The sequence below is a fragment of the Phocoena sinus genome, chromosome 4 (assembly GCF_008692025.1).
Source record: "Phocoena sinus isolate mPhoSin1 chromosome 4, mPhoSin1.pri, whole genome shotgun sequence".
NCBI lineage: Eukaryota > Metazoa > Chordata > Mammalia > Artiodactyla > Phocoenidae > Phocoena > Phocoena sinus.
In genome coordinates, this window is record NC_045766.1 from 21,375,183 (window position 1) to 21,397,591 (window position 22,409).

Below are 22,409 nucleotides of genomic sequence, written 5' to 3' on the forward strand. Positions count from 1 at the left end.
GCGCTGAGATTGCGGAGGTGGCACTTCTCCGGGCGGCCGTGCCGCTGAAGAAGTGTCAGTGCAGCAAGCCCGGAGTTGGCCTTTGCTTAGATTTGAAGGTGGGGGGCATGCATTTTTGTTCAATGGTTTTACATTGTCAGAAGGGAGGGTGGCAGTCAGCAGGGAAGAGGGTCATCGAATGGATGCTGCTTAATGAAGCAGATGAAATGATGCTCATTCTACTGTATCTCGTTGTTGCTTTCTTTCTGCCCAACCCATATTCTGGGAGCTTCTGGGGCCCCCAGACTTCTTTTCTCCCTCCAACCCCCCCTGTGGGTGCCACCTGCCTCATCTTGTCTAGGGTTGAACGTTTCATAATCCTTTCCCTTCTCTTTCCCAATTACCCATGTCTACCCCACCCTCTCCCTTTTCTACTTAAGCCTCAGACCCCGAGTGGGGCTGATCTCAGAGTGTGTCACTGGGAAGAATGCCAGAAGGAACTCATTTCCACCAAGATGAGTATGATTGCTACCCCCCTTCCTCCATACAGAAGTACTGACATATGCTCTTTAAAAGAGAGATTCATTAACCTCAGAGAATGTCTCAATGGTGGAACATCAGGCAGCGTGACAAGGTCAAGGATGCCAGGTTGATGCAAAAGATGTTTGAGAGAGCCCTGTGGCAACTGCCTAGTCCATTCTCAGTAAATCCCATCCTGCTGTACCCCAGGGTTTTGGAAATATGGCATCTGGACTAATATATGTTCCTCTGAATTAGGAATTCTGGGTCTTGCAGAAATTATGCTATCTTGACATTGTTTATTTGACTTCCCGGCAGCCTCTCAACTAACTTCTAAAATGCCATTTGGCTTCTATGGGATGTTTTTATACATACGTAATACGAATTGAGATAAATTAAGACAAATTCCATATCATGAGGGGTTTTAATAAAAAAAAAACATTGCTATACTGGCTGAGATCATTATAGATGCCCTGCAGCATTTCCTAAGATGGGATTGAGAAGCACTGATACAGGCAAATGAAGTCACAGGGTTTGGAATTTAAAATAGGTGAGGAACGAATTCTGGTTCTATAGATAAAAAATATAGTGAATTTAGGAATTCTGAAATCTGTTCCCAAAGTGGTGAATTGAAGGAGGGGCTAAGAGTCACTGAATACCTTCCAAACTACTCTGATCTCATTTATTACCATTCATGGGTGCCCACTCTGTGCTAGGCACGCTGCATGAGTGGCTTATTCTCATCTCTACCCCAGTCCTGCCAGGTGGATAATATGAGGCAGGAGACCACAGTCCAGTAACTTGCCCAAGGTCACACAGCAAACCATGGTTAGGACCTGCTTTTTCCGTATGTTAGGCTGCCTCTTTGGTACACTTGCTAATTAAAATTTTAAATGTTTTTATTTTTTAATTTAAAATTAATTTAGAGATGGGAATTATGCAAAGTGCAAAATGTTTATAGTCTTGATGAAACCCTATGAAACTGTCAAATCTTCACTTTGTTCAAGCTCCATCTTCCTTGTCTTAGCTTGGGCTGCCACAACCAAATACCACAGCCTGGGTGGCTTAAACAATTCTAGAGGCTGGGAAGTCCAAGATCAAGGTGCCAGCCAATTCCATCCCCCCCCACTCCCCGTGAGGGCCCTCTTCCTGGCTGTAGACAGCAGCCTTCTCACTGTGTCCTCACATGGTGGAGAGAGCTTGGGTACATTTCCTTCTTCTTAAAAGGTATGAGCCCTATTGAATTAGGGCCCCATCCTTATGACCTCATTTAACCTTCATTACCTCCTAATGAAGGTTAGGCCCTTTCTCCAAATATAGCTATGTTTGGGGGTTAGTGCTTCAACATATGAATTTTGCAGGGACATAATTCAGTCTATAGTATTCTTCTACTAAAGAAATTAATATTAAAAAATGTAAAGGCTGCCTATTGATGACCAGAAGCCCCAGCTCACTTGGACAGCTGCTCATGCCCTGAAAGGAGCCACAGTAGGTGGGATATAGGAAACCTCCACCAAACTCATGCTAGCAATCCAATGGTATATACAGACAAGCCCAGCTTTCTCTGTCCCCTATTTAACTCCCTAGGTAGACAGAAACTTACCAGAAGTTCCTTGGAAGTAAATCACTTGATGCCCAAACTGTGTATACCTGATAGAGTATCCTCCCTCAGGAAGCCATCCCAGGTCACCCTGTGAGTAGTTTGCCTCTCCTCTGTGCTCCCCAGACTCTATGCTTCCCAGACTCCCCAGTACTTACTCTATCCTAGTGACCCATTTGTCCTTCCTCTCTGCTCACTTGGTGCTGAGATCCTGGTGGGCAGGACTGTGTCTTACTCTCTCCAGATTCTCAGTGCAAATTGTAGCCCTGAGCACACAGTTGGTGCCCAGTAAAAGGTGGCATAATGATGAAGGGATACTGAGATCAAAAGAAAGGAGAAATGGAGTGAGGGAGGGAGAGAGGGAAGAAGAAAAGGAAAATTGAGATCTTTTAAAACCTCCTGGTGATTAATTGATTGTTTGATCCATTTTTATGGAACACTTTAAAATTCTAAAATTTTGGCATTTTTACTCTCTGGGTCTCAAACGTTCAGCTTTGATCTTGATAATATATTATTTCAAAGATCTCACTGACTTTACCACCAGTGGCTCTGTAACTATTACAAAACTTCCTGGCCTTGGCCAGAAAGAGCTCAAGCCAGTCTAATGTATTGTGTGTATTCAAATTCCTGGCCCACCTTAGGGATTCCAAAGCATAATAAATGTTCTACTGCCCGATGGGACCTCATTTATTCTGAGCATAAACTGTGTGCCAGGCTGCAGCTAAACTAAAGCCTCTGCTCTCTGGAAGTATCCATGATAATGGGGCAAACAAACACATAAACAGACAGTGTACAATCCTATGTACAGTCCTATGTGATGTGTGCTGGGACAGAAGGCAGGGGGCCAGGTAGGGGGAGTCTGTGGGAGCCCATTCCAGGGGCACCTGCAACTGGGAAGGGTGGGAGGGCTCAGAGGTATGGAGCCAGGTAGCTGGCAAGGAATGACTAGGAGGGCCATCTTCAGGGGACTGTAAGCTTTCTGTGTGTCAGGGCACAAGGATGGGGTGGAAGGGGAAGGTGTTGACAGTGTTACGGAACCTGGACTTGGGTCCTCTCTCCTGCATGCAGTAAAGAGTAAAATCTCCTGACACAGGTTATGGTGAGGGCAAGCACAGCGTTTATTGCAGGGTGCCAAGCAAGGAGAATGGGCAGCTCATGCTCAAAAGACCCGAACCCCTTGATGGCTTTCAGGGAAGAGTTTTTAAAGGCAGTGTGAGGGAGGGGCCCTCAGCGTACATGATCAGCTTGTGCACAATTCTCAGATTGGTTGGCATCAAGGTGAAGTTTCAAGCATCACCAATCTTCTGCTTTCAACCAGTCTGGGGTCTACGTGCTCTTGGTCAGCAGTTTTCATCTGGTGGGTCTGGTGACTCTGCTATGTGGGTGGTTTATAGTCTCAACTGTTACCAGTTTCCTGGCCCAACAGCTCTTCTTTGTTTCTACATCTTCACATTCCTAATCATTAACTCTTTTAAGGCAGTCTAATGTTTTGTGTGTTTTTAAATTCCTGGCCCACCTTAGGGATTCTTTTAAGACTCAGGGGAGGCCTGGGAGACTAAAGCAAAAGCCTTTTACTTCAAAAGACAGGGACACAGGGGCTTGGGTACAGTTTCAACAGGTGTTAGGACCCCAGTTTGGAGGAGCAGGTGGGAATTAAATGTCAAGAGGCTTTTTATATCATGTTATTGAGTTGGTAATTTATCCCCAAAGAATGGACCACAATCAAAGCATTTTGTTATTCAATAGAAGACTAAGAATTTGAGGGATGCAAATGTGAGGAATGCTCGTATGATGTTCATAAAATGTATCACATTTAAGCAAATGTAACTCAGGCCAGGCCATTCAGTGGGGCCAGTAGCAGGGGTTGTGATAGAATCAGGGTCTTCCACTTCTCTTTCCACAGCCAGGAGATCAATCACATGACAGATGCTACTTGTCAGCATGGAAACCAGGGCGTGATAGGTGGGTGGGCTTCCACATAGCTCTTCAGGTGTGTGCCCAGGGAGTGTGGTAGTTGTCATAAAGGAGCTGAGTGCTTCCAAAAAGCCCACCCCTTTGCCCTACACCTCAGAAGGCCTTTGCCAGGGTATATGGACTGCCAAGTAAATCCATTACCAAGCAACCCCAAGAAATGCCCTGGCAATCCAGTGTACCTCTTGAAAAGGGATCATAACGATGAGGAGACTGTCATTTTAATGGGATTTTTACTTATGATCTGCTAATGCAAATCCCTCAAGCCTGCAGTTAGTCATGTGCAAACCCAGACAAGAGCAGAGGAGAAGGCCCAGCTGCCAGCCCACATGGGAAAGGTTTATTAATTTGCAGCCCCTCCTGGCTTTCATGTTATTTGGATATGGTAGACTCAGCATCACGAATTCTAATGATCTTCCCTTTGGACTTGCTGGTGCTGAGAAGGAGACCCACTGATAATTTTACAGCCTGTTCACCTATTGGAAGACACAGCTTGAGTGACAGCCTTAACGGACCAATAAGAGGACAGGTGCCCCAGGCTCAGACAAGGGAAAAAGATGCATCTCTGAAAAATCGCAAGTAGCACAGGAAGGGGAAGTGAGATACATTCTGTTGGCCATTGCCTTCTCTGTGCCAGAACTTGTTAACAGGCACTGGGGGAGAGAAGAAGGATATGAATGACCCTGTCCTGGGAGCCTACAGCCCTGCCCAGATTATACCCAGTTTGAGAGACCCTGGAGAGCATTCTCCTGCAAGAGTCCCAAATAATCATGGACAGGAGGAGCAGTCAAAGTAAGTATGGATGCCTGGCTGGGTGAATGTAGGTCCTCATTCAGACTCAACCACCACACAGCTCCAGGCCACACAAGAATCCAGGCCTGGTGCAGTTCCAGTCGTTCAGAAGTGAGAAATCAGATTTCTACAGAAAATCTTCCAATTTTTAATATTTTCTCATTTAAAAACATATCATCAGACCAAACAAATGTTCTGTGGTATACCTTTATACTCTGGTCACTGATAAAAACAAAAACAAAAAAACAACAACCAAAAAACCCCACTATCATTTGGACACAGGAAAACCACACCATAACATGACTATCTGAGAAGTTTAAACCTTCTTTAATGAGACCCACTTGTCCTTTCTAAGCGCTTCCTGTCCTAGTCCCTTGCCCCACCCTTCATGAAGAATGCTGGATTCCCAGTATCAGGGGGAGTAGGGGGCATGTCTGGTCCCCAGTGGCCCCACACCACACCCAAAGAAAAGGGGCCAGAGTGAGTGGGGCAGGGTCCCTTAGACCCAGGTGATCCTCTTTCCTCCCACATAAAGGAGAGAATACGTCACAGGCCCAAATTCCCCCAGAAACAAATGACAGAGCCAGGATTTGAGCCAAATACTCACATTTGTCAGGCCAACGCCTTTGCCCATCAGGTCCATTCTACTTGCAAAGGCATCTAAAGCCCCTGGAAGAAGCAAAATCCTTTATTCTTGGTGAGAAAAGAGTGTTAGAATGATGTAGAATCAGCTTATTTGCATCTGCTCTTACAGCCAAAATGGGAGTCAAATGAGTGAGTTCAATCATTATTATAGCCAAGTGCCAAGGAGTTAATTGGAGAATGGTCAGTCCAGTCCAGACCAGTCATCTTAATGAGCAAAATAATTGGGCATTGTCAGTGCTCTAATTCCACATTTAAAGACTAACTCTTGGATGCATTGGCCGTGTTTCCTCTAAAGCAGTGTCGCCACCCCACTCACTGTCCTGCCCTGGACACTGGTCTTCAGTGAGACCTGCTTTCCTTTAGGAACATGTGTCCTAAACAGAGGGGGAGGAAGAATGTCCAGAATCTCTTTTGCCTCTCCTTTTGTAGGAATCCCAAATGACGTTTTCTAAGATGCCAACTTGCAGGGTTGTTCTGAATGGATGATGGACATGGGGAGAATCACAAATACAGTGGCTCTCGTGTCTTTATTTCTCTGTAATACAGAGGGGCCCCCGATAAACCCCCAGTTCTCTGAGTCCCTCTCCTTTCCTCTTCCCATCTCTAAGAACTTCTAGACATTTGGGGAGATGTGGCATCTGTGACTCCATGGTGTTGGTGGAGAAGGGTCCTCAGACCCACATAAGACACCCTAGGTCCTCTTGGGTTGGGACTGTGAAATGACTGGATTTCTTGCTCTTTGGAAAGGTGACTGCTGACGTGGTCAGCCCAGTTGTTCTATTTTCTTTAGAGAGGGCACCAATACGCTGGAAATCCACCACTTCAATCCATTCCCTGAGCTGTGTTCTCTCCACCTTAAAGCTCCTTTCCTGGAAGCCTTTCATCCTGCCCCATCTCTGCTGCACTGGTTACCTCTATGCCACAATACCTCACCTGGGCTCCTTGGGGTCCTGAGTGAGCCACCTGTGGTAGACAAAATAATGGCCTCAAAGATGTCCACCTCCTAATCCCTGAAATCTGTGAATATGTTACCTTACATGGCAAAGGGTCTTTACAGGCATGATTAAATTAAAGATCCTGAGCTAGGGAGATTATCCTAGATTAGCCAAGTGGATCCAATGTAATCACAAGTTTCCTTATATGAGGGAGGCAGGAGGATTAGAGTCAGAAAAGATGTGACAGGAAGCAGAGGTCAGAGTGGTATGGGGCCATAAGCCAAGGAATGCAGCCACCCCTATGAGCCGGGAAAAAAAAGAAACATTGTCCATTCCAGCCTCCAGAAGGAACACAGCCCTGCTGACACCTTGATTGTAGGCCAGGGAGACTCATTTCGGATTTCTGACCTCCAAAACTGTAAGATAATAAATCTGAGTTGTTTTAACACAAAGGTTGAGGTTATTTCTCATAGCAGCAATAGGAAATGCATACTCTGTTCATGAGCCCTGGGGAGGCCACCTCCCATCTCCCCACACTTTACTGAGGTGACCCTGGGCCCAGCTATCCAGGCAGGTTCAGAGAATCTTCTGTACCCACAGTGTGTGGTGCCTCTGCCTACCCCCACACCCCTGTCTCTATGGAGCCCCTCCCCTTGGAGGTGTGGCCCTAGGAGGGAGGGAGGAAGGAAGAGGCACTGCCTTTAACATCCCCCATTCACTGCCTACTTTGCTTTTCACCAAGCCTGCTTCTTCACGAGCCTCTGGATTAGGATTCCCAAGGGGCATATTTAGCCTTTCCTTCTGTCCTAAACCATATTCTTCCTTTAGCCTAAGGTGCCGGCCCCCTCACCAGCCATGATAAGTGGCTCTTATCATCTTCCCTAAAGGTACCTCTCTGCCTTTAGGGAAGAAACACTGAGACCTTCATGCTTGGTTCTGAAAATGCTAAAACAAACAGAAAATCCTCTTTCTCTTGACAGAACCTCACCTGGAAGCTTACAACTGACAAAGCTGATACATGAATGAGATCCTCTAGATAATACCTGTCCTTCCCCTGAAGCACAGAAACCTGCTTCACTGGAAGGTCACCCCTCGACTTCACACCTCACCCCACTGTGCTGTCAGCTTTGTGCCCCAGGTCTTGCTCCCAGGCGAGAGGAGCCTCCTGGCTCCAAGGAGCACAGTCCAGGAGCAGCATCTTTACTGCCCTGGGAGCACCTCTCACCCAGAGGGCACGGTAGCAACTAGGCGTGGAGGTGGGGAGCATTTCTGGGCAGCCCCCTGCACTCTTCTCAGGCGTCCCTGGGAAGCCAACCCCTTATCCCACCTGCCACAGCCATGACCTTGACAGTGCCCTCTTGTACTGGCTTGTTCTCTGTCCCTGACTTGCTCTCCCACTTCCTCTTTCCTCCTCCCTAGAAGCAGCTCCCAAATGAACCCCCTGCTCTGGTTTGTCTGGGTAGCACAGGTAGAGTTTTGATCTACAAGTGGGCAGTTAGCAAACAGCCACTGCCATTATTATTGGAAAGAAAGGGATTTCTGCAGAGTTTCAGGGGCAGAACTATGATTAAAAGGAGGAAGCTACCAAGAGACAAAAGTAAAGTGAATAAAAGGAAGGAAGGGAAGTTCAGCGAGGTGAAGACGAGTGCTGCCAGATGTGAGTGGAGCTGATCTCAAGCCTAACCAACAGTAAGATCTGATGACAAATAGATAACTCTATCTGTGTCGTACTGGGAACATAGTCTCCACAAATCCACTGAGGGCTTCCCTAGCCCTACTCATCAATATATCCTGAGCCATTTGCTTGAAGAGCTGGTTTCTCAAGGCTTTCTTGGATTTCCATTATTACTCAAAGGATTTTCTTTCATTTTTCTGAAGAGCCTATGCTAAAGGAGAATCCAAACTCTTGGTGAATTGAGACCCGCAGGAATGTCATTCCATTACCGAACCAAACTTGGGTCTGCTTGCCCACTAGCAGTAAAGCCCATCTACTGACACTGAGTTGTGGTGAAGGAAAGTGCAGCTTTTATTGCATGGCGTCAAGCAAGGAGTCCAGGCGGCTAGTGCCTAAGCAACCAATAGCTTTCAAAGAAAGATTTTCAAAGACAGGGTGAGGGAGGAAGGTTGTGGCGTGCTTGATCAGCTTTTGGACATTCTTCTGATTGGTTGGTGGTGAGGTAATGGGGAGTCAACATCATCAACCTTCTGTTTCCAGCCTGTCTGGGATCTACGTGCTTGTGGGCAACATACAGTTGACTTCTTCCACCTGGTGGGGGCTTCAGAATTTGCAAAACAGATCAAAGGACATGGCTCAGAATATTATCTGTGGCTCTTGTGGAGGAACTAAAGGTCCTTGACTTTGTTTAATGGCTAAACTATTGTTTTGTCTTGCTTAACTGTTTTCCTTTCCTTCTGCATTTTCTCACTTCTCTGATTAAATTTATTCTTTGGAACTCAGGGAAGGTCTAGGAGGCTAAAGTTTTTCTACATATAAGAGGCAAGCAGAGCATATTGGGGGCAGGGGAGAGTCTGTACCAGGAAGGTCCCATAGGGTCCTGCTAGGCTATAATTCTCTTCTCTGCTGCAATCTCACTGTGTTCTCCCACTCTCTCATTCCATCTTGAAGTAGAAGGCTATACCACTGCTAAATTTAAACAAATCAAATATGCTAATTATCCTATACCTTTCTCCCTTTGCTGTCAGACCCGGTTCCTCTCTGGTCTGTTTTCCCCAGATGAGCCTCTGCTCAGTAATTCCTTTTGCTCCCATGAAATCATTATTTGTGTCTTAGCCTGTACATCTGCCCAGAGGCAACAAATGCATTTTTTTTCAGTAGACATCCAGTAATACATATTTAAAAACAGACTATCATTTTTCTGTTAAAAAGAAGAAAACAATGTCAACACAATTACAGATGCTTAGTAAATCAAATCACTGTTTCAGTAATAAGATGCTCAAGCCTTGGGGTGGTCCCAGTGGAAGCAGCTTTGACTCAGTCACCACACTGGCTGTGCCTTGCTCCTGTCTTTTTAGACTGCTTTGGGGATTAGGTGCCAGTGGGAGGGGAGGGAGACTCCTCCTTGGCGTCAAACCCAAGTGTCTGCATTTGTTATATGAAAGATATTTTTTCTCTCTGTCACTTCCACAGTATAGAAAACAAGAAATTGGCAAAATTGAAACCTGATACAAAATGACACATTCTGGTGCTAACGCCCTCATTTAAGAGACACGAGGCAGAGGCACGGATCACCATGAAGTCGCTGTATACTGAGAAGGAGAATTGCATTGAACATTACTTCTGTTCTTACTTTGTGCCAAGCACTTTCTTTTAATTCTAACAAAAATCTTGCAGTTTAGGCAAAACACCCAGGTTAAGGATGAGGAATAGGAGACATAGTAGGGATCTTTCCACATCTCTTATCTAATAAATGGAAAAACCTTGAATATGACCTCAAGACACACATATGCCAAGAGGGTAAAAGGCACTATTATTGACTTGGGAGAATTTACAACCTTAATGAATATACAGGATGACAAGAATGAATCAATATCCATGCTGATACCTAAGTGTTTAGAACAGGGCACGGATGTCCAGCAAGAAACAGATTCCAAGCTCAGCTTATCAGGAATCATATTTTAGCATTTTTTGAAGTAAAGATCACCTCTCTCCTGAGGTACAGTGGTGAAAGGGCTGTTCATCCCATAAAACAAGAGAATCCAGTGAAGCTGATTTCCCAGGGAAGACCACTCCTCCAAGGATGTCCTGCAAAGCAATAGCCCTGGAGGCCCTGGGCAGTGATAGTAATTTGCCCTACCTTCCCTGCTTCCTCTCACTGACTCATCTGTTTCCGTCCTTAATGTCTAAACATGTAAATATTGCTGCACTTTCTGCTCATCAGTTTAGCTAAAGGAAGTGCCCTTTAATTATGCTTTTAACTAATGAACCTCCTCCATCACCTTGACAATTAGTGCATATTTAGAAGGAGGAAAGGCCTCATTATGAATCAGCTACTGCATCTCTTTGTTACTCAGAAGATGGTGGCTTTCTTGAGACAACAGAAATCAGAATCAAAACACAAAATAAGCCTTGTGATTGCGTTAACTTCTAGTAGCCCTTAGGTGTAAGAATGGCAAACAGTCAATAACGTTATATGTGATGGAAAAAAGGAAAACTAGCATTTTGTGAGAGGCTATTGTGTGCCAATCCCTAAATTCGTTGTTTTGCATACGTTAAGTCTAAGCTGCCCAGTTACTTTTGATGTTATTTCTTAACTCCATTTTATAGATACTGAAATTGAGGCTCTGAAAGATTAAGTAATTTGCACAAACTGTTGGACCAAGTCCATTATTCTCCAGAGCTCTGTGTTCTTTTCCATTATGTGCTTATCTTGTTGAGGAGTATTTGTATAGCTTGGCAGAACGGGGTATGTGCCAAGTTTTCACCGTATTTCTCCACGCATTGGTCTCAGCAGACACTCGCAGGAATAATTTGCTTCCATACAATTCCCAGGCACAGACAGATTGGACAACACTATGTATGCACCTATCTGCATGACTTTTTTTTTAAAATATAAATTTATTTATTTATTTATTATTGGCTGCGTTGGGTCTTCGTTGTTGCGCGCGGGCTTTCTTTAGCTGTGGTGAGCGGGGGCTACTATTCACTGTGGTGCGTGGGTTTCTCATTGTGGTGGCTTCTCTTGTTGCAGGGCATGGGCTCTAGGCACGCAGGCTCAGTAGTTGTGGAGCACGGGCTTAGTTGCTCCGTGGCATGTGGGATTTTCCTGGACCAGGGCTCGAACCCATGTCTCCTGCATTGGAAGGAGGATTCTTAACCACTGCACCACCAGGGAAGCCCTGCATGGCTTTTAAGAATGAAAGAGAATGTGTCATGGGAAGGCAGGTTATTCCCACTATCTGACTGACCTGTTCCTCTTTCAAGACCATCTTTTAAGACTCAAGGCTCACATCCTTGATAAAGACTTTCCTGTAATTCCCTCTCCTGTAGAGAATTGACCTTAACTCCATGGAGGCCCCAGAATTTTATCACATTTTTCACACTTTATTACACTTATTTGTTTGTTGGTTCATTTCTTCCACTACACTGAGATTTCATGTCTTATTTCACCCCTTTAACCTTTAACACAGTGTCTAACACAAACAAATGTGTCCAATAAATGCTGCTTAAATTTTAAAAAATGAGTCCTTATCTGAATGTCATAATCTGATCTTCTACACTGTGATTCCCAAACACTGCTCCATAGACCTACAAGTACCATTTTGGCTGTGTAGGTATTATCTGAGGAACATTGAAAAAAGCTTCCAAAAACAAAACAAAACAAAAACAAGATGTTCTTTAATGGGCGAATGAATAAATAACCTATTGTGTATCCATACATGGAATGCTGTTTAGCAATAAAAAGGAACAACATATACAGCATATCGATTTATACAACATAGATGAATTTCAAAAATATTATGCTAAGTGATAAAAACTAAACAACAAAGACTAGATATTCTATGACTTCATGTACATGAAATGTCCACAAAAGGCAATTTTGAGATGGAAAATAGATCAATGGTTGCCTAGGGCTCGAAGTCAGAGTAAAAGTCAACTGTAAATGAGCACAGCCTTTTTGGGGTGATGGAAATGTTCTAAAACTAGATTGTGATGGTTGTTGCACAACTCTATAAATTTATTAAAAATTATTGAATCATACAATTACAAGTGAATTTTATGATATATAAAATAAATTTTATCTATACAGCTATTTAATAAAGTTATTAAAAATAATAATGAAAACAATTAAAGAATGAAAAGAAAGAAGGAACAAAGAAAGCAAGCCACAGTTCTTTGAGCTTGAAGTGTTATAGAATGAAGATCATCAATGCCAGAATTCCTGGAAATTTAGGGAGTTAATATCAGAAAGGAGGGATATACAGGAAGAGAACTCAACTCTGAATATAAACTTCCCTCAAATACTTGTCTGACCCCTGAACTGGATACACACAGAGAAAACTTTGGAAGCCCAGTGAAAATTGATAGCAGGAGAAATGAAAAACCTGATCAGAGATTTTAGTTACTGCTTACTTGAAATTAGACAAATTTTGGAATTCCTCCAAGTTATAAGGACTAGGTAAACACCCAGAGTTTTCCAATGAAATGACAGAAGAGACATATATTAGAAATAAAGTTCATATGCCAGGATTTATGGATTTGTCCAAAATTAAGGGTAAACCCAAACAGTAATATCCTTATATAGTATAAAACCAAACTCTACAGGTACAAGGTGACCATCCAGTAATTTAATAAAAATCAGCAATCTCAGAGAAAGATAACAAGAATCCAGAGTTTCTAACATGTACAACCCACAGTCCCCAGTGTTAAGTATAAATTATTAAACATGTGAGGAAACAGGAAACAATGTGACCTAAGGTTCAGAGTAAAATCATTCAAGAGAAACAGACCCTGAGATGACACAGATATTGGAATTTTCAGAAAGCAGTTTTAAAGCAGCTATTTTAAATTGTTTTAAAAATCTTTAAAGTAAATGTTTTAACAATGAATGAACAGATAGAGAATATCAGCAAAGAAATGGAAACTATACAGAAATGTCAAATCTAAAGTGGTAAATACAATATCTAAAATGAAAAGAAGGATTTAGCAGCAGATTGGAGATAGAAGAGTCAATGAACTGGAAGAGAGATCAAAAGCAATTGTACAATATGAAGAGGGAAGGGGAGAGAAGAAAGATTTCTTAAAATCTAGAGCCAGTGAGGGGGAAGGGAGAGAGGAGAAGAAAGGAGAGGAGAAAAGAGAAAATTCTTAAAAGGACCAAAGGACAAGAATAAGTGAATGGGGCATAAAAAAATTAACTGAAAAAGTAGTGGTCGAAAAGTTTTCCAAACTTCGTGCAAAACATCATTTTAAAGTTCGAATAAGATAAGCAAGTTCCAAACTGGATAAATACAAAGAAAACTCCTAAGCACATCATCCCCAACCTGTTGAAGACCAAAAATAAAGAGGAAATTTTGAAAGCACCCAGAGAAAAAGAAAAAAATTATTTTTCATATGGGAGAACAACAATGTAATGTGAATTACAGCTGACATTTTACTGGAAATGATGGGGACCAAAAGACAATGGGATGACAAAGTAAGTCTTCAAGATAGAAAGGAAATGGTATCAGAGGGGAAAACAAATCTAAAAGAAGGAAAGAAGAGAACTAGAAATGGTAAATATGTGAGTGAATATAAAAGACCATCTTTCCTTCTCTCCTAATTTCTGTAAATGACCATGACGTTTACTGCAACAATTACAACAGTGTTGTGGGCATATAATGTATATAAATTTAAAATACATAAACTCAGTAGAACAAATGATGAGTGTGGGGAATGGAGTTATACTGTTGCATGGTTCTCGCATTTTACGTAAAGTGTTATAATGTTAGCTGTAAGTATACTATGATAAACTAAAGATGTGTATGAAAGAAGGCCTACTTTAAAGACCATGAGATTAAAGGGGTGATCAGGAAAAAATACAAGTTAAGGATGTTGTAGGTTTCTTGAAACAGACAAATAAATGGGCAATGGTGGTGACAATGGCAAAGAACAGTTGATGTGCATGGGCCACAACAGGAATGGAGAAATTGAACCTGGGAGTTTTAGACAATGCTTAAGGAGAGTGCTCAAGAGGTGCTATGAATGATGAAGGAGGGCCTGATCTTACCTCCCAACCCTTCCCAAGCAACCCCTGTTCTTGACCCCTCCCAGCCCTTAGTTGAAATTGGGCACAATATTTAAGAATGTAGGGTTGTCTATTTGCCATGAAACAGGGTTGTCAAGGGCCTAGAGAGAACATTATGAGGTTTGGGTTTCAGAAAGTAAGCAAGAGAACCAACAGGTGTAAGTTTAAGAGATTTGGAAAATGACCTAGGTATGTGGGAATAGAGAGCAAGGTGGAATTTGCTGCTCTCATGGCTGCAAGCAACAGTGTCAACCTTGTTTCCTTGTGTATCAATCATGTTTTTTTTTTCCCTTGTACTTTGATGCTTTGACATTTGGGGGCCTTGTGGACCCAGGAAAGAAGTACCTCTCCCAGGGTTAATTGGTTCCTGGAGATAGTAAATGAATTGTCTGCCAGCACACCTTTGCTATGAAAACCAATAAATCCAGAGTCCATACCCCATCTGCTTCCTTTGACTGGGCTCCTGCAGACCAGAACACTATACACCTGCCATAAAGCATTCCAGGGTCAGGTACTGGACAACTAGGGACCACCCTTATAGCCCAGAGCCCACTTGAATTATTCAGCCAATTATTCTTCCCACACACTCTGCCTCCTGAGCAACCCTGGTGCTTCCCTGTGTGGCCCTTCACAGTGTGCCATGCCTCCTTCTTGTAGGGATCTATGAGTATGAAAACAATTTCTTTCATGGGTGTACCTTGCCACACCAGATTAAAACAAATCTTAGGTACATTTTAAAACTGTGTATCATTGAGGCCTAGAGGCCTGTGTGTGACATCTGCTAATCAGCATACTGGGATGGAGTAAGTGTCCTTTTTTCCTTTTTAAGCAGAAATACCACTCTTTGTTCAAATTGTTTATGCTGGATGTGAAAGTGAATAAAGTGAAGAGGTCTGCAAAAGCAATGATTTTAGCCATAAATTAGAGGTTAAAGGGAAAATTATAAAAATATTTACAAATTAGGGTACCTACAAAGGTCTCAGAAATGATCCCTCATTTGCATCAAGACCATCCCATATTTACTTGGCATTGCCTTAGATCCTCATCTCTCACTTCCAGACCTTGTGGCCCTTTTGCCGTCAAGAGCCAAACCAGCCTCTAAGAACAGCCCAATGGAGGCTCTGCTGTCAATTTCCTTATAATGTAATTAAAGATACATATTTTGGCCTTCCCTCCTCTTTATCAGAGGGGATGAATTATTCTTCCTAATCCTGTCCTGACTCCATTGTCCAAGATGAAGATAAGACAGTGCTGGAGCCACCCCAGTGCTTGACCCTGTGGATTCACTGCCTTCTTCTCTTTGATGGGTAGATGGTAACTTCCTGTGTACTCATGGGGAAGAAAACTCTTTCCTTTCCCAACAGGAAAGTCTAATATCTGCCTTCATGACATTACATGAAATGTTAGAAACCAAGTACCCCTTGCCATTCTGTTTAGTTGCCCTGGAAACAGAGCTTGGCATCAGCTTCATAATGTGGTCTGCTTCTATTAAAAGAGTCATGTACCCTTCCATCAAATACAGCCTTCTCAAAAGGTTTCATTACCAACACAAATATAAGGGTACAATGAGGCTTTAGCTATGTGGGCAGAAAGCAAAGAGAAACTATTCTACCTATTATCTAGACTCAAATAAAAAATGTTTTACCAGTGCAACAAAAAGAATAAAATACCTAGGAATAAACCTGCCTAAGGAGACAAAAGACCTGTATGCAGAAAATTATAAGACACTGATGAAAGAAATTAAAGATGATACACATAGATGGAGAGATATACCATGTTCTTGGATTGGAAGAATCAACATTGTGAAAATGACTATACTACCCAAAGCAATCTACAGATTCAATGCAATCCCTATCAAACTACCACTGGCATTTTCCACAGAACTAGAACAAAAAATTTCACAACTTGTATGGAAACACAAAAGGTCCCGAATAGCCAAAGCAATCTTGAGAAAGGAAAACGGAGCTGAAGGAATCAGGCTCCCTGACTTCAGACTATACTACAAAGCTACAGTAATCAAGACAATATGGTACTGGCACAAAAACAGAAATATAGATCAATGGAACAGGATAGAAAGCCCAGAGATAAACCCACACACATATGGTCACCTTATCTTTGATAAAGGAGGCAAGAATATACAATGGAGAAAAGACAGCCTCCTCAATAAGTGGTGCTGGGAAAACTGGACAGCTACATGTAAAAGAATGAAATTAGAACACTCCCTAACACCATACACAAAAATAAAGTCAAAATGGATTAAAGACCTAAATGTAAGGCTAGACACTATCAAACTCTGAGAGGAAAACATGGGCAGCACACTCTATGACATAAATCACAGCAAGATCCTTTTTGACCCACCTCCTAGAGAAAGGGAAATAAAAACAAAAATAAACAAATGGGACTTAATGAAACTTCAAAGCTTTTGCACAGCAAAGGAAACCATAAACAAGACCAAAAGGCAACCCTCAGAATGGGAGAAAATATTTGCAAATGAAGCAACTGACAAAGGGTTAATCTCCAAAATTTACAAGCAGCTCAATATCAAAAAAACAAACAACCCAATCCAAAAATGGGCAGAAGACCTAAACAGACACTTCTCCAAAGAAGATATACAGACTGCCCACAAACACATGGAAGAATGCTCAACATCATTAATCATTAGAGAAATGCAAATCAAAACTACAATGAGATATCATCTCACACCAGTCAGAATGGCCATCATCAAAAAATCTAGAAACAATAACTGCTGGAGAGGGTGTGGAGAAAACGGAACCCTCTTGCACTGCTGGTGGGAATGTAAATTGATACAGCCACTATGGAGAACAGTATGGAGGTTCCTTAAAAAACTACAAATAGAACTACCATATAATCCAGCAATCCCACTACTGGGCATGTACCCTGAGAAAACCATAATTCAAAAAGAGTCATGTACCACAATGTTCATTGCAGCTGTATTTACAATAGCCAGGACATGGAAGCAACCTAAGTGTCCATCGACAGATGAATGGATAAAGAAGAGGTGGCACATATATACAATGGAATATTACTCAGCCATAAGAAGGAACGACATTGAGTTATTTGTAGTGAGGTGGATGGACCTAGAGACTGTCATACAGAGTGAAGTAAGTCAGAAAGAGAAAAACAAATACCGTATGCTAACACATATATATGGAATCTAAAAAAAAAAAATGGTCATGAAGAACCTAGGGGCAAGACGGGAATAAAAACACAGACCTACTAGAGAATGGACTTGAGGATATGGGTAGGGGAAAGGGTAAGCTGGGACAAAGTGAGAGAGTGGCATGGACATATATACACCTCCAAATGTAAAATAGATAGCTAGTGGGAAGCAGCTGCATAGCACAGGGAGATCAGCTCGGTGCTTTGTGACCAGCTAGAAGGGTGGGATAGGAAGGGTGGGAGGGAGGGAGACGCAAGAGGGAAGAGATATGGGGATATATGTATATGTATAACTGCTTCACTTCGTTATAAAGCAGAAACTAACACACCATTGTAAAGCAGTTATACTCCAAGAAACACGTTAAAAGGTTAAAAAAAAAAAAAGTGAGCCCATAAACGGGGTATACATGTGTATTGAGACTTGAATAACTTGAAGATATCATCCACTTATTTTTACATCTGTAAACATATGAATAAAATGAGCCTCACAAGCCAAGAGCAGAAATATAGCTTTGGATTTATTCCAGAATAGTAAAAATATCCCTCTGCCATATCTAGAAAAAAAAAAAAGTCACACTGGGAACCAAAAATAAAGTAAGGAAAGAAAGATTCTTTCGTGGGCAGAGTACAAAGCCAGGCCGTGTCTATACTCAGCCCCATGAAGTCAGGCATTTATTCACTCACTCATTTATAAATCTCAATTGAGATTAAGTTTTAAAATGAACAAATATATTTCAGGGGCAAATACTCATGAAAGAGCTGTGAAAAGCGGGCAGGCTTTGGAATCTGTCAGAGCTGAGTTTGTGGTTGAGCTCTGCCCTTATTAGCTATGTGACCTTGATGAGTCACTTTACCTCTCTGAGCCTCAGTTTCCTTCTCTGTGAAATGAAGATAACTGTAAACACCTTGGGCTTAGTTGTGAGGATTAAATGATATAATGACTGTAAAGGAAGGTCAGTGAGGGAGTGGCAGCAGTACACCTGATCCATGGAAGTGTGGTATAGGGGCAGCACCACCATAATATACATACACATGGATAGATAAGTAGGTAGGGAGGTAGGTAGATACATACATACATAGATGGATACATCGATGCATAGATACATAGATAGATGCTAGATACATAGATGCTAGATAGATACATACATACATACATAGATGGATACATCGATGCATAGATACATAGATAGATGCTAGATACATAGATGCTAGATACATACATACATACATACATAGATGGATACATCGATGCATAGATACATAGATAGATGCTAGATACATAGATGCTAGATAGATACATACATACATACATAGATGGATACATCGATGCATAGATACATAGATAGATGCTAGATACATAGATGCTAGATAGATACATACATACATACATAGATGGATACATCGATGCATAGATACATAGATAGATGCTAGATACATAGATGCTAGATAGATACATACATACATACATAGATGATAAACTGTAGAATAAGTACTCTTCTACTTCTAAATTCATTTAACACATGCTTTTTTAGCAGCTTCTCCATGCCAGGCCCTGACCTGGTGAAGAGAACTTCGATAGAGCTCTGCTCTCATTATCCAGATTGTGGTCTTAGCATATCATTTGTGTCAAAAGAAACTAGATTTTCTTGAAGAAACAGCTGATTCCAGGTTTGGGCTGGAAAATCAACAGTACAAGCCTGGATGCAGTTGCCAATTTGCAGGAAACACTGGGACAGAGCAGCATTTTGAGCTACATGGACCGGGGCACGAACCCGTGTCCCCTGCTTCGGCAGGCGGACTCTCAACCACTGCACCACTAGGGAAGCCCCCTGCATTCTTCCACAGATAAATTGTGAGGAAAAGAAAGCGATGGAGGAGGAATCTGTAGATTAAAAAAAGATTTAAAAACATAACAAATTAGTTTCTTAAAAAACTAAACCACAGTGTCTAGGGATACAAATTTGAATTGTAAAACTATACAAGTAAAGACTGTAAAAGTCCGGTCACTGCATCCTCCTAGGAGGAGGAAGCGGGTACTGACAGGTGGGACCAGAGTGGGCTTCTGGGAGCTGGTAAAGTTCTTTCTCTGCCTGGGCAGTGGCTGGAAGATGTTTGCGCCATAATAGTTCATTGGGTTCTACACCTGTTTTGTGTGGCTCTCAGCATCTCGACAATAAAAACGTAGCTTTAAAAGGAAGCAGCATGTGTTGCGGGAAGGCTGCTCTGTGGCTGGAGATGCTGCCAGGTGCTATGGCAATAAGTGAAGTCCTAGCCTGACCCTGAAGGAGCTTAGAGTTGAGTGGGAGAGAGGGGTAATTGGATTACCATGATCAGAGCGAGGACAGAGGGAAAGACAGGCAGGGAGGGGCACCTAGCTAGGCCCGGTGGGCAGCCAAAGGCTTGGAGTGAACAGCAGGGACAGGACCTAACAACTCTGAATGCTGACAACACACTGGCCCAGTGTGAGCACACAGGGGTGATGGTGACTCTGTCTTGGCTCTAAAGGAGATCACTGGGGGGATGCGGGCAGATACGGCAGATAAGCTGCTCATAGGCTAGGCACCCTGCCCTGAACTTCACACCACTTCTCCTCCGTGTCTCATTAATTCCTGCAAGGCATTATTGCCCTATTACTCAGATGGGAGGTAACTGAGGCTTAGGGTATAGAACAACTTGCCGTTGATCAACTGGCTAGTAAATAGCAGAGCTGAGAATTGAACCAAACCTACACTCTTGAACCAGCTACACTTCAGGGAAGTCGTGGGCCTGGATTCCCTGACAGGTACAGCTGGTATGTCTGTGGAAGTGGGCAGGCCAGGAGTTGATGGGCTTGGCAACAGAGAAATACAAACGATAAAAGTTAAAAAGTCATTCTTACCAAGTAAAACAGCAAAGTAATACAGCTTTTTGTTTTAATAAGAACACCAAGCACGGTAAAGGTATGTTACATATACGCTGCTGGGGCACGCGGGAATTGAGGCCTGCAGCTCCTTTCGCAAGTGACAGATGACGCTTTACCATTCAAATGCCCATGGCAGAGGAAGGACGGCTGTGTGTGATATACTTGGGGAAAATATACAGCCTCATGAGGGCAGACGAAAGCATATAGAAGCGAGAGCGAGATTTTTGAACAGAAAATCTCAGGTTCACATTGCACCATGGCCGCCCTCTAGCAGTGGGAACTTAGAATATTACTCAACCCCTCCAAGCCCCTGTGTCCTCATCTTAAAAATAGGCTAATAAGCATTAGAGATGTGCATAAAGCACCTGATTCATGCTAGATGATAATAAATTAAATTGTTTTATCTTTGTTCTCATTTTTACTTTTTCTTGCCCATACCAGAGAGCAGAGTCTTGGCTTAGCCAGTTTGAATCTGTCCTGGAGGATTCTGGAATTCTGGGCTTTATGAAAACAAGAAGCTATGCCCTCTGGTGTACTTGGTAGTGGGTGGTAACCTGGCTTAGTGGTTAAATGCACAGATTTCTGAACCTGACTTTCTGGGTTTGAGTCCCAGCTCTGCCATATTTAAACTTGAGAAAGTAGGTTCACTGGGTCTCCGTTTCCCCTTCTGTAAAAAATAGGGATGAAATAACACCCCATAGGGTTGGAAGGATTAAATGTGGTAACACAACGCATTGCGCCTTGCATAGCTTTCTGACTCCAGGCTTTCTGCATCCTTGTCAGTCTGACCAGAACCTTCTGTGGGCATCACAGGCTACCCTGGGGCTTCTCAATCCCTGTTCCCATTGCAGAGGTTCTAACTGACTCGGTGCAGGCTAAAGGCATGAAAGACTTAAGCGGAGGCGCATGGCTGCCTAGGTCTCTGCTCTGTGGATCATATGGGCTCCACACCAATCACTTCTCTTTTTTTAAATTAATTAATTTATTTATGGCCACACCCCGCAGCATACAGAATGTCCGCAACCAGGGATCGAACCCATGCCCCCTGCATTGGAAGCGTGGAGTCTTAACCACTGGACCACCAGGGAAGTCCACCAATCACTTCTTCTCTGTGCATGTCTCCACCTCCACGGCAGTGGGAAAGGGGCTTTTAAATCTTATGAAGGAAGGATCCCTTCCTACTGGAACTGAGACTATGTGAATGCCCTCGGTGCCTGTGTGTTAGACACTCATTCTCAGAAGAAGCAGCTCATGGGCAACACCATGGAATCATCTGCCCCACAGAGTAGGGGCTCCCACTGAGTTTCATTCCAGAACCTTAAGGCTGAGACACAGAGAAGGCTTTTATCCTCCCTGCCTGAACTGCCCTGGACCACTTCAGAATGTGGCACATCCCCTAGGAGTATGTTCTGAGCAGACTTGGCTTCTGAGAGCAGGATTCTGTGACTTGCCACCTTTCAGGTAAGGGCAGTCTATTTCACCAGGCAGTGTCGTGGGCTGAACACTGACACCATCATCGGCTCAGTCGCCATGGGGCAGACCCCACACCTTGCAAAGGTCCTACAGCATGCCTGCCTGGCAGTGATGTCAGGGAAAGCTCACATGTGGTCAGTTAAGGAAGCCTAGAAGGCTTCTTCCTCATTACACTTTATCGCTGGAGGCTGCTCCATTTTTGCATTTCATCTGACAGCCCCCTATCTAGGGAGAGAAAGGCAGGACATTTAAAATCTGTTCATTTAATAAGATTTTAGCACAGTCTCAATCCCCTGCAAGTCATCTGTCACTAACAGTCTTCAGGTTTTTTTTCCAGGGAGGAAAGCACAATTGGTCACTTCAAATCTTGAAAAACACGCTTTACATCACAACTGGAGTCAAGTGTTAATTTGTCTTTCCATGTCTCCAAGTGACTTTTGTCCACTTGGCTACCTCGCTTCGGCCATTTTTCCGAAGACATCACGGGGGCTGCAGCACCACTGCCTGACCTATATGTTTCCTGAGCGCCCATTTCACCCTCGCCCTGGGTCTGCTGGTGTGGTTCACATACCACTGGTATACAGGAAAGCTAATTGTAGCCAACCTATAAGAGCACTTAAATGTTTCATGGGAATCAACTCATTTAATTTGGGAGATATTAGTCTATC

At 43.0% G+C, this 22,409-nt stretch overlaps 1 protein-coding gene across 3 annotated transcripts in view; it reads left to right on the forward strand.

The window, feature by feature from the left end:
• CLSTN2 (calsyntenin 2) overlaps window positions 1–22,409 on the forward strand; it is a 645,262-nt gene that overhangs the window by 539,794 nt on the left and 83,059 nt on the right. The window lies entirely within an intron of this gene.